Consider the following 12608-nt stretch of genomic DNA (forward strand, 5'->3'; position numbering starts at 1 on the left):
TTAATATGGTCAGATCAGCACAGACCTTGACTGACCTTCCTGGAAAAGACTTTGTGAGGGACTATCTCATCCTAATACCTCACACAGAACTTCATTAAGTCTTCATCACAAAGAAGCCTGCACAAGGTACACATATTTCCAACACATACTTAGATCTCTTTTATTCCCAGAGACCAAAGAGATAAGAAATATTACAGATTTCAATAACATGAAGGCAGATGGAAATTTATTTTCATATTTGTAATGGATCACCAGCATCTGGTTCTAAGTTGTCCTCCTTAGTGACAGTGAGCATTCAATAGGGAGTTCTGGGAAGCAGAAGACCATCTGGGGAGCTTTTGTTGAGAATAGAAATTGTCCTTCATCGCCTTGCATTGATATCCTTGATATTATATTGTTAAGATATTATGGGCTGTCTAGGTCAGAAGGAATCTGGTTAGCAGGGAACAAGGCCTAGACTGGGTCCTTAACTCCTGGGTGCAACCCAGGGCATTAAAATAAAAATAAGAGTTCCTCAGTCTGGGACGGGAAGGCACTCCCAGATCTCTTCTGAGGGCAAAGCCAGGGAACAGAGGTCACCATTCTGCAGAAAATGAAGATGCTCGTGAAAGCTCCCAGAGCTTTGCTGGTTCTTGCCAGGGGATGTCAATACTGGACACTCTTTTTTTTTTTTTTTTTTTTAAGATTTTATTTATTTATTTGACAGAGACAGACAGCGAGAGAGGGAACACAAGCAGGGGGAGTGGGAGAGGGAGAAGCAGGCTTCCGGCCAAGCAGGGAGCCCAATGTGGGGCTCAATCCCAGGACCCTGACACCATGACCTGAGCCAAAGGCAGTCGCTTAAAGACTGAGCCACCTAGGCGCCCCAATACTGGACACTCTTTATTGTTAAAGGTTAATCTGTGAAAATATTAAATGCCATCCTGCTCTGAAAAGGAGTCTCTGGAAAAGTTCACAACATTACTACCAAATCCAAAATAACTTTCTTAATTACCCGTTAAGGGGTCCCGACAGGCCACCTCTAGAGAAACATTTGTCCTCTGAATGTTTTTTCTTTTAAATGCTATCTTTCACCACTGTGTTTATACTTGCCACGAAGATACAGTGTGATTAATGCAGGAAAAAAAAATATGAAAAGCCTTACAATCAAATTAAGGAGGGCACTTGATAAAATGAGCCCACTTCTTATGAGTAATTTCAAAGAATAACTGCTTTTCATTATAACCTCAGCTCCCAGCAGGTCCTACATAAACCAAGCCAGCTGCAGTTCAAGAAAAGGTCCAAAGGAGGACCCACTCAAGGTGTGGATAAATCACAATTGTGATCACAGACTAGGTTTCTATCTTTTTGTATCCCCCTTAATAAATTGGGCTTGACCTGAAACGCCAAGTTAATTTGTAACAGCCAACTTTTTTTTTTTTTTTTTACATCACAGCTCACCTTTCTTTTTCTTTTAAATTTAAACCATTATGACAAATGGAGATTTATTATATACCATAAACACATGCGGCTTGAGCACTGGTAGTTAGTCTGGAAACTCAGATGGGGCAGCAGGCCGCTCGTGCAATCAGGAAATGCCATGTGACGTTCTTGATAAAGATGAAACACACACACATTCCACAGCACTTACTGTGGCCACTGTGGTTTTGGCCATTGTGGGGGCACCATGGACTCAGTGCAGGCTGTGAACTGAAAGCTAATTCCGTTAGGTCAGGGAGAGGTGCTCTTTCAGGCCACATTCACCCAAATCAGTGCTAAAATCTTCACAAGGGCAGCTAGAAGTTTTAGACATAAGCAAAGACATGCAGCTTCCCAAGATACTTCTCTAACCTTGGCCTGGTCTCACCTGTTTCACCTGCTCCTGACATAAACGCTGCAACAGGTTCATGTGTTTTGGTGCAGAGACACTCAGTGCTGCACAGAATCATCCTGAGACAACAGGCTGAGTTCACTGATAAGTAAATGAAATCTTAGTGGAAGATGGGTTAGGAACCTATTTGCCATCATGCCAAGGCTAGGATGAGACTCTCCTAATCCTTCTCCTTTCTCTTGACCAAGCTGAAACGATCTGTTCCTCTCTGGGTCACTCTTATAGTTCCCCACTAGCAATAAGCACTAGGTGATTTACGAACTAAACAGGGTTTCCTGGGAAGTAATATTAATTTGTGCTTAAGGACATGAAATTTGTGGAGTCAATCCTGGCTCCCCCACTTCCAAATTCACACAACCTCAGTTTTCCATCTGTAAAATAGGACTATTAGTAAGTACCCCATGTGTCTGTTGGGAAGAGTCAGTGAAATAATTTATGTAATTCACTAACAGCCATAATATATTATTAAAAATTTAGAGATTTTCTATCATAATCTAATTAGCCACATAACCATTCAATAGTTAATGATAGTTTTACTGATAGCTTTTATTACTTTTTTTAAGTAGGCTCCACACCCAGCATGAAGCCCAACCCAGGACTTGAACTTAAAACCCTGAGATCATGACCTGAGCTGAAATCAAGAGTTGGATGCTTAAACCAACTGAGCCACCCAGGCGCTCCAGCTTTTATTATTAATAAACTTTCCATATGTGTAGTCTTCTTCCAGAACTACAATATAGGTTCCCTGAAACTCTGTATTTACTCTTCCTTTGCTTTGCTTATAGTTCCCAGGCACAAGCAATTTATTAACACTTGCTTATCATATCAATTCTACCATCCAAAAAAACCTCTTTACTTATAAAAAAGAAACCAGTAAAAATATAGACAAAAAGGAAAATTAAAATCATCCTTGATCCCAACACTAAAAATAACCAGTTAGTACTCTGATGAATAGTTATGGTTGGGATCCTGAGTATATACCCAGTTTCTTAACCTACCTTTTTAACTTAAGAATAATTCATGGATACTTTCCCCTACCATTAATTATTCAAAAGCATGACCTTTGAAAGCAGCAAGATATGCCATCTTGTGGCTCTATGCCCCATCATTCTTATCTATCATCTTCCAAATGGAGAATACCTGTGATACTAAAGCTCAGTAAGACCGCTGAAACCAGAAAACATGTATGGAATTACCTGGCACTGTGCCTAATACTGGTCAACAATAAATGTTCTCATCTTCCTCTGAGTATCTGATGTCTTCAAAGAAATGTCATCAAAGATTCCCACTTCCACCATGAAACAATGTTTCTCAACACTAAAAGAACTGAAGCGTAAGACCATATTCATAAGGCTTCTACTCTTTTCCTTTAGTTCCAGACAAGATTCTGGATCTTAAGAGATTCCACAAGATTTTCATGGTCATTATAAACGATAATCTTCCTTACCTACTCCTGTGTCCTTCCAGAAGTCTCAGACTGGAAAGTGTCACTAAATGTTTCTCTATTTCAGATCTTCCTTCCCAATGAGACTTCAGTTCTAAACCACAAAAGGAACTTAATGGTGTAAAGAATACAGGACTTGGGGTCAAGAGATAAGACTTCTAGTCCCAATTTTGCCACCTGCTACCATTTTGGGTAAATAACCTCCCTTTCTGGGTCTCCACTTTCTCACCTGTAAAATGGAAGACTTCCATAAAATAATCTCCAGATTCACTGTCACCACCTTTAGGGCAGGGACCAGTTTATACATGGGTACTCATTTACTTACTAAAGTCTAGTTTAAACTAGACACCAGTCCACAGGGTTTCTCTTACAATAGCAGTCATGTCATTTGTCAAAAATGCCCCCTATAAACCACAATGAAAACACATGAAAGACCGGCAAAAGAATAAAGCATTAGACTGATGTCTATATAAACAGTAAGCAAAGAAAAGTAGTCAAATAATAATGAGATTAACTACACATCCCTATTTATAAACACCTAACTTATAAGCATGCCCTACATAATGACTCTACCAGCTAGGGCAGCAGGAAGGATTTATACTCTTGATCCAGTATCTAAAGTAGGGTTAGGGCCAATCCTTTTGCGGCTGGGATCATAGAAGAAGAGGGAGTTTCTCCCTTTCCAAATTTTAGACAATGAGGAAGAAGGAAAGAGTAACTGTTTTCCTAGCATCCTATATCCACGTTAGGACTCTGAAGTTATTTTCCAGTAAAATCAATGCTATAATGGTGAGGTTCTCAGGCTAGCCCCTGAAAGTATATTTTACCTAACTGTTGTTTTGCAGAAGTGAATTCTATGAAATAGGCTAGAAACCTGCCCTCATTTAAAACCCCCGTTATAACTATTAGTTCTAAATATGTGCTACCAATTAGTTATGAATTTGGGGAGTTAGAGACTAAATGTAAGGGAAATAACCACCACCAAGTCTTTTCTCTACTATTCTTCAGCCAGAAGTTCCCATTACTATTAATCTGTCTCCTTCCTCTTAGGTTCTCCATCAAAACTCATCATGTGAATATGAGAACACATGTACATACTTTCTTTTCATTTCTGAAATGAATGTATAGTTGAGTTTTAGGGATTTTCCAGGTTTTGTTTTTTCTTTTTTAAAGTTGGTTCTTCATGTGAAACTGTGTTTGGACTGAGGTGGGGTGAGGGACCCAAACTTTAAATATGCTAAAAAGCACAAGCTACAGTGTGGAAACACACTCGGGGACCCCTATATCAGAATTAGTAAGTTTCTGTCACCAACGGGAGTGAAAAATCCAGAAGTGCTATAGATCATCAGGGACATTTCAGCTCACCATCATATTTTACAGACAAAATTACATTCCAGGAAGGGGAAGAGGGGCAAAGGGAGAATAGGTGTAGGGAGAGAGGAAAAGCCACATAAAAGTTCTGAAATATATCAATGTCCAGAAATGGGAAAGGAAAAAAATAATAAAAAAAAAGAAACCTTTGGAGCATTTTAAAAAACATGAAATAAAATATCTATCTTATTTCAGAATCCTGGAGTAAATAATATTTCTGATGCCCCCATAGAGAGTCAAATCCAGACAGCAAAACACACACAAATACAAATAAATACTGGGCTGGTGAATTAGGAAAGGGACACAGAGGAATTTAAAAATAGGATGAGGATTTTGTTCAGAAATGGGATCCTTCCTCCTCCCACCCCAATTTTTTTTTTCTTGAAGTAAAATCCATTATTTTGAAAACACCATTTGAAATCCTAAAGAAATAGCCAAACACAGTATTGTGGTATTCCAAAGTAATATCTCTTGTTTATAACCATATAAATTTAGCCCCTGGCACTACAGGGCTTATATAATAGAATAGAGTTATTTTAACAGCGCCCTGTTAAAGAAGAAGCAAAATGTTCAGCTCATTTTCTCCAGTGGGAGGGACACATGGCCTCATGCAAGAGAGGGAACATGCCTAAGTCATTACCTCGGGAAAGCAATCCGTCAAAGCCGGGTCGCTTTGGCATGGCCAGCAACACTGGCGAGATCACAGAGGCAGCCTCTGCTTGCAATTACCAGGGAAGGACCTTGGCTCTAGGCAGCCTGCTATCAATTACTGCCCTGGCCTCGCTGCTTGGACTTGTCAATTTCCCAGTGTCTTCTGTTTTGTAACAGTAAGAAAAAGGGCTCCTCCTGACTGATTCTTGGAAGTTTCGCATGTGTTGTGTCACTCCTTGGTGTCATTAACAATTCAATTAAAATTTCACAGCACACAGGCAGGCCACACCAGACAGGGGTGGGAAGGGGCCAGTAGTGGGGATTTCCAAAGAACCTGCAATGTGGCCACGTCGGATGAGGTGAATCCAATCTTGAAATTTCTTGGACTTCACAAGTCAAGCTTGCATGTGTCTCCCATCTGACGTGATGCTGGCTGTCATCTTGGCAAGATGACATGTTTGATGTTCTCACCCCGCTGGGGGTGTAGTGATGGAAAGGAATTTCAGGCTGGGTAGAAACAAAATCTCACACATTATTTTACTAGAAGTTTTGGCTCCATAATGGATAATTATAAATATTCATAATCAGCTCTATTAATCTACAATGAACGTTTTCTCCATTTGTTTTTCTTCGTTGGGGTCTCCCATTTTCTTGCTTTTCAGAGTGAGGCATTTCAAAGAATTTAGAGGCAGAGTGTAAATCACAAATTCTTTTGGAAGGTGGATGACTGGGAATGCTAAGATGGGATGGCTGGAAACAAGAAAGACTCACTACTGTCATTATTAACTCTGTGAAAGTGCAAACACTCCTTTGTCCCACTGAATGATGGAGCTACACATGCTCACGTGCTTTTAAGCGTCCCAAGGGTTTAGGGCAAAACCAAGAAAAAAAAAAGTTTCAGGCTTAAGACTTCTGAGGCAGCTTTCTCTCTAACCCTCTCAATGAGTTTAGTCATGCAAGGAAAGATTCTTTAAAGTTACCAAAGACTTTGTTTAATGCCCAAGAAAATGCAGACTGTCAGCACCCTTTGTCAGGTTTTGGTGGCTTAAGTCCATTTCCCAATACACTGGTGACCCTCCACCCCTCATTCACTAGTTTCTTTTTGACATCAAGCGCTCGATAATTGTTTGATTTCCTTCTAGGTAAAAGGAGATTAAATGCCCAGCTGCAACAGCTGACACACAAAAGGGAAAATATAGTTTAACCACCATATTTATCAAGATAATTTTTCTTCCACACACTGATTAATAACATTAGCCAACATCCCTTTTGGCTTGGGGGGAAAGGGGGTGGGTAGAGACATGTCCCCCTCAAGAGTATCAGAAACAGGAGTTGACAGTTCAAGGCAAAAATGATTTGCATGTAAATTCTGATCAAAAGCAAGTCTGCACCCTGAAGTTGTCAAGTTTTGCTACCAATTTGACACTTAAATGGGCTATAGCAAAACTTGATTTAAACTGAAGAGGAAAAAAACATGGCAACTCAATTACCCCCTAGCAGATCGGATCTGGCAGCTGAGGTCAAACTTTTCACCCTGCCATTACATTTCTCAATACCTGATGCTTTAAACAAACACTATGTATTCCTCCTACAATCCTAGAGGAAAATGCATTTCTCAGGACTCCCTACTGTGCCCCAGATTAAAAAATAAAGTTTCACTTGTGTGGGATCTGGGGCCATTTTCTCCATGTAAATTTCTGAGTAAATCAGGACTTAAGAAATGGCCTTTTACACACTGGGAAAAAATAGACTTGGCCTAAAAAAAAAAAAAGAAAGAAAGAAAAAACTTTGCAGGGAAGATTTGTGGAGTACTAAAAGACGATTTAAAAACAAATATTCCCATAGCATTAGAGGCAAAACATTGACCTGTTTTTAGTTTGCTTTTAATATATTTCATATTTGAGCTTCAGCTGAACAGCACATTAATTCAGCAGGGAGAAAAATAGCTAGCTAGTTCCAAATCAGCTCCAAATTTATGGAGAATGAAGTATCTCATAAGGCCCTGGGATGAAGACTCAAATGCAGAAAAGACCCAGTCTAGTGATCCAGCTGGCCTCTAGGGATTCCATCCCCCTCAAGTTAGAACACTACAGTCTCCTGGGCCACTTAATCCTCCATGAGTTTTCATTCCTGCAACAATTTTTAAACCAACAACTGTTTAAACTCTAATAAGTGCCCCAAAGCAGTTCCAAAACTGTTTTCCTTTTTTTTTTTTTTTTAAGTCTTATTTCCCTAAGTTGGTTTTAACCTCCTTCAACAAAATCAAGGAGTGTACTGACTTTGCATTCACTGCAATTTCTAGTACTCATATTGGGCAACCAGATAATGTGTAGGGAAATGTCTTGCTTATTTAGCCAACAAATATATTGAGCATTCACCAGGTGCCAAGTATTGTGCTAAGCACAAGGGGCCCAAACGTAAGTAATAGTTGCTTATGGCTTGGAAAAACAATCCCATATACAACTAATTATAATAGTGTGGGGTAAGCATTGTCAAAGAGTAATATTCAAAGTATGAGATCAGATTTAATAGAAGGATTCATTCTGAGAGAGTGAAAGTTTAAAATTCCCCTAGTGACAAACTTTATCTATATTGGCACCTAGTGAATGGCGGAACAAGAGTGCCAATGGGAAAATGAGATATTTCTATGGGAATAAGCAATGTAGAAATGGGAAAGCCTCCTTGGTCAGACTTTAGGTAGATGAAGATAGTATGAACAAGAAGACTACAGCTATACACATTGGAAAAGCATGCAAAACCACAATCCACTTGTAACTGGCCTCCCTGGAAGCCTACAACGTCTACCCCTACACTTGAAGCACTCCCACCATTGCTTTCTCTGAAATGCCTTTTTGCTGTTCCTCAAATATGCCAAGCTTGTTCTGGCCCCAGGGCCTTTGCACATGCTGCTCCCTCTGCCAGGTATCTTTAGAGCTCAAACCATCTGATCGTTCAGCTCTTTGCTTAGATGTCACTTTTCAGAGCAATTTTCTTTAACACCTCTGTCTAAAATCACTCCCACACCTACTCCTCTGCAACACTAACTCCTTACACTCTGCTTTATTTTCTTCATTGCATGTATCACTACCTGAAATTATATTATGTTTCTCTCTCTCTCTCTCTCTCCTTTACTGGGTTGTAAGCAACATGAGGATCAGGACTATATCCCCAGTTCCTGGTATAACAGTACAATAAATATATAGTAAATACGTTAATACCCATTAACTCTCTGGTGCCATTAAGCTAATATCCCTGAATTCATGCCATAAGGAAAATTAAGGCCCCAAACCACAGTCACCACAGATCCTGACGTCTAGGCCCTTGCATCAAGAAGAAATAACATGGAAATGGAACATTTTTTAAACTCACAGACAGTCAGGAGAGAGAAATTACCAACACACCAAAAAAGAAAAAAAAATAGCCATTTATCAGAAATCTCTGAGATCCTTCTGAAAAAATATACATTTAACTTTAACCAGGTTCCCAGGCTTCCCACAAATCACCACCACACAAGGGGAAACCATGTGAGAAGTTATGTTCTGCTTCTGAACATTTAAGCATTTTTATCAATATTATTTGCCAGTATAAATATTTTCCCCATAACTTTATATTTAAAATAGGAGTGCACCAAACCGGGACTTATAATGTGCAAAGGAAACAGTTCAGTCTAAGGTATTCATGACTTCAGTCATTCTCTCATAAAACAACAGATGAAATAAAATGTATGACATTCCCAAAGAGGGAGTTTCTCGTGTAATTCATCTTAAAATGCAATGTTCTGTCATCTCAAGTAACACTTACTGAAAGCAACCATCAATACTTTTTGTCAAAAGCCCGTACTCTGTGTAAAATGTTCCATCAATCTCTATTTACATAAAAGAAAAAACTTCCATTGTGGCTCTAACACACAGCCGAGGAGCGTCTCTGTCTCCAGCTTCCATGCTCTGTTGAAAAATAATTTGACACCGCAAAAATAAAGAGGACCCTTAAAGGAAAGCTTCTAGGAAGGGAAAAGTTTCAAGGGGAAACACCTTACTTTGTTGGACACGGGTCCTATTGGAGAGATTTTTTTTTTTTTAACCCTAAGATATATTTTCTCTTAAACTAAAAAATTCCATTTTGCCAGGAAATCCCCCCAGAAAGCTTTCATTCAACTGTATGCAAGCAATGCTTACCAACAGCTAATGGAGAGATGGCACCTGCCGACTCTGATTTTGAGTATGCAACATGAACCAGTCTATTCCAAGCCAGGATTTTTAGCTTTAAGTCCTGCAGAATGTGAGTATCACATGAGGCTACAAGAAGGTCATCGCCTGGGGATGTTTATAAAACACACAAATTACGGTATTAGCCTTTCACCTTGAGGGTCTGAAGATCAAATCCCAGCTTAGGTAACAAAACAGAAAGTCTTTCCAGCAGTCTTTTTCTAATACTTGGTTGTTGAAAACATACAGACCCTTTCATCTGACCCAAGCTGGCGAGGGCCTAGAAGAGAAAGCTAAGAAATTTCAGGTCAAAGCCAAGACAAACTACTCAGTGCCCAACAGAGACATTGAACTTCACGCCCAGTGACCCTTTTTGCCATTCTTCATCCTACCCCTAGGACTTGAGCCGTCTAGGGTTGAGGATTACACAAAGAAACAACAATGCCACATACATTTCTTAAATCGCAAATGTAAGATCCATTAGAAAAATCACTCAACCTTTCCTAATTATTCCTTGTTGTCACTACCCAGCATGTCTGAGCACCCAATATGTGAAATGCATGGCATAGGGCTAGGCAAGGTGGCCAGAGACTATTTCAAGTAGCACTATGGGAGCCTTGGCCAAACCACTGTCCTCTGAATCTCTGAAACTTAATTTCTTCACCTATGAAATGAGAGAGCCTGGCAAGACCGGTGGTCTTCAAAGTGTGTTCTGCAATGTGCACTATTCCACAAAAAACCTCAAGGGCCTTTTGGAGGAGGAGAGGAAGACCAAGCAAACAGGTTCTTGGCCTCCCTTTGACACAGCAGCCTCATCATTATCTACTTTGTTTCTAATGGGCTAGGAAAGCTGAAGGCTTCATTTGTAACCACATCCTTAGACTGCAGTGTCCTTTCCAGCTCTACTATTCTGTGACCTTATACTGTGGCAGCACAGAAACACAGAGGTACACCTCACCTCCCATGTGACACACACCAGACGCTGGGTTAAGAGGATGGAGAGAAGAGTGTGGCTCGGTAAGGTTCACGTGAGCTGTGTGTGGAGCACCAGGGCACAAGCACTGTCAGGATCTCCGGAAGACAGAGACTGGGACTTGAGGGAGGTTGAAAAAGGGCATTCTACAGGGGCTGCAAACCGGATGAGCACCGAATAGCAGAGAGCCCAAGATACAATCCCCACCAGTCGTGAATACAAATGGCCACTGAGCAACCCTAGCTTACTTCAACGCTCTTCATCACCTCTGCAAATCCCATACACATTCGTCCAGATCTGAATTTCTGTCCTTAAGGGCCTGGCTCAGGTTTTCTTACATTTGGTAGTCAATACAGGCTTTGATAGCAAGAATAATGACAATAGATTCTGGGAGGCATTATGCGAAGAGCTGCACGGGCATGGTCTCACGGGAGGTAGGTCCATCACCATTTCACGGGAGAGAAAGTTAAGGCTTAGGAAATCACAGAGCTAGAGAGAGAGCAGGACTCACACCCTGATGTATCTGGCCCAAACCCAGACTCGGGGCCACACTGCCACCCTCATGATGATTCCCAAAAGCTGGGTCAAAAGCATCAACAGCGGCAAGTAGAAGGTCTCTGGATGATGGAGAGGACACTTCCTGCAGGCTACACTTTAGAAAAAAATGGACTGACAAGGCTTTGAACTAAATGGGAAAAAAACCCACCCAAAAACTAAGTAACACAGAGGAAAGAGAAAGCTCATCAAGCACCTAGAGCAATGGTGAAAAATAGCCTCCTGCAGAGTTTGGGCTTAAAATTTCTTTACTTGCTTTTGCTCCCAACATGAACCTGATTTAAGTGAGTAGCTGAAACAGCAGAGCTTTCATGCTCCCTAGAAATTCTAGGCTTCAATCATCAACAATCAGTGGGACACCTATTATTCGTCCAGTTTATGTTGGGTGCTATGCGTGACATGAGGACACCTTTTTTTCCCCAAGGTTCTTGTAGTTAAATGTCAAGCAAGGCTTGAACACAGTCCCTTCCAGATCAAAAAATACTACAAAAAGAATGGCAAGTCGTCCAGTATGTACTTACGTTGAGCAGTATGGGATGGACAAGTATAATAAAAATTCTGAGGAGGAATAGCACATTAAGTACCCAAGTAGCTAGGAAAGGCCTGAAGTAATTTCAACCGGCCCTGTGAGAACAGTTAAGATTTGTGTAGACTAAAAGAAGGCAATGTAGAGGAAGAAGGGCTGGCATCTCCATGAGGTGCATCATCACCAGATGGTAAGGCTGACAAGAGCAAAAGCCAGGTGAGGGAGAGGGGCAGTGAGTCCAGCACGGCTGAACCAGTGACAAGCCATCAAGTCAGACAGCAAGGAGGTGGCTTTTCCTTGCATCACACAATCCATTATCCAACCCAACCCCTCATTTTACATGATGCACAGAGTAATTCAAGGTCTTGTTCAAAGTCATGAAGTCAAGTTAGTAACAGAAGTAAATCCGAACAGCCCCAATCTCTGCCTCCTAATCTAGGCACTTGCCATCCTACCACACTTCTTCCTCCTAGAAGCATAACCAGTGTTTGTCTCTCCAACAGCAGGGACACCAGGAACCTAAGGGAGGTTAGTTCCAATGGTGACAAAGAATCCAACTTCATCCAAAATGCTCACTGGACCTTTTTTTTTTTTTTTTAATAAGCACATCTAATTTTCCCAAGGGTTCCATTTTGAAATCCCTTGAATGACCAAGTTCTCTTCAAGAATCATTTCAGGTTCCTATAAAATCACCTCAGGGTTCTTTGGCCTGGGCATGGCATTAGTTAGCTCATCTTCTTCCCAAAATGCACTTGGAGCACAAGAGAGATTGAGAGGGGAAAATTAAAGAGAAAGAAAGTACTTGAATTTGAGTTTTTGCCTTTCACAGAGGGACCCCTGACTTGAATAAGAAATCTCTAAACTATGGTTGACGTTACACTTCGTGAAAAGAGGACCAGAGTGAAAAAGAATAAAAGAAACTAAAGGAAAGAGATCTAAACTGGAATTCTAGTTTAGATTCTAGAGAAGAAATCAGACAACAAAGGAGGCTTATTGCTTATTTGAGGTTGGTG

General features: G+C 40.6%; 1 protein-coding gene across 4 annotated transcripts in view; it reads right to left on the bottom strand.

The window, feature by feature from the left end:
- The window catches only part of LRMDA (leucine rich melanocyte differentiation associated), a 973173-nt gene that overhangs the window by 864502 nt on the left and 96063 nt on the right, over positions 1 to 12608 (bottom strand). The window lies entirely within an intron of this gene.

The sequence above is a fragment of the Leptonychotes weddellii genome, chromosome 6, assembly GCF_054177405.1.
Source record: "Leptonychotes weddellii isolate Sample4059 chromosome 6, ASM5417740v2, whole genome shotgun sequence".
Classification (NCBI taxonomy): domain Eukaryota; kingdom Metazoa; phylum Chordata; class Mammalia; order Carnivora; family Phocidae; genus Leptonychotes; species Leptonychotes weddellii.